Raw genomic sequence first — 346 nt, 5'->3', positions numbered from 1 at the left:
TACTGTTCTGGCTAAGGAACTGAGCCCCATACCTGGGACTTGCTCCCAACTCCTGCTTCCTTACTGTTATAATTAGAGTCATCCACATATATGGCTGATTTCCAAGGAACTATAGTTACCCTTATATTGTAGGCTTCACTGTATGGACACTGTTTTGAAGTTGGGGTTACGAGAAGTGATATGGAATACCTTTTAAAATTTATTTTATTTCTGGGGACCAGCAGTTAGTGTAATGGCTATGTCGCTGGACTCCGATGTAGTCGACCGCGGTTCGCATCCTGGACCTGGTGGGTTAAAACTCACGTTGGGCGCATGTGCGTGTGTGCCCAAGATCCTGAGAGGAGAA

This window comes from Tupaia chinensis, unplaced genomic scaffold (assembly GCF_000334495.1).
Source record: "Tupaia chinensis unplaced genomic scaffold, TupChi_1.0 Scaffold000311_2, whole genome shotgun sequence".
Classification (NCBI taxonomy): Eukaryota; Metazoa; Chordata; class Mammalia; order Scandentia; family Tupaiidae; genus Tupaia; species Tupaia belangeri.
This window is presented reverse-complemented; position numbering follows the sequence as displayed.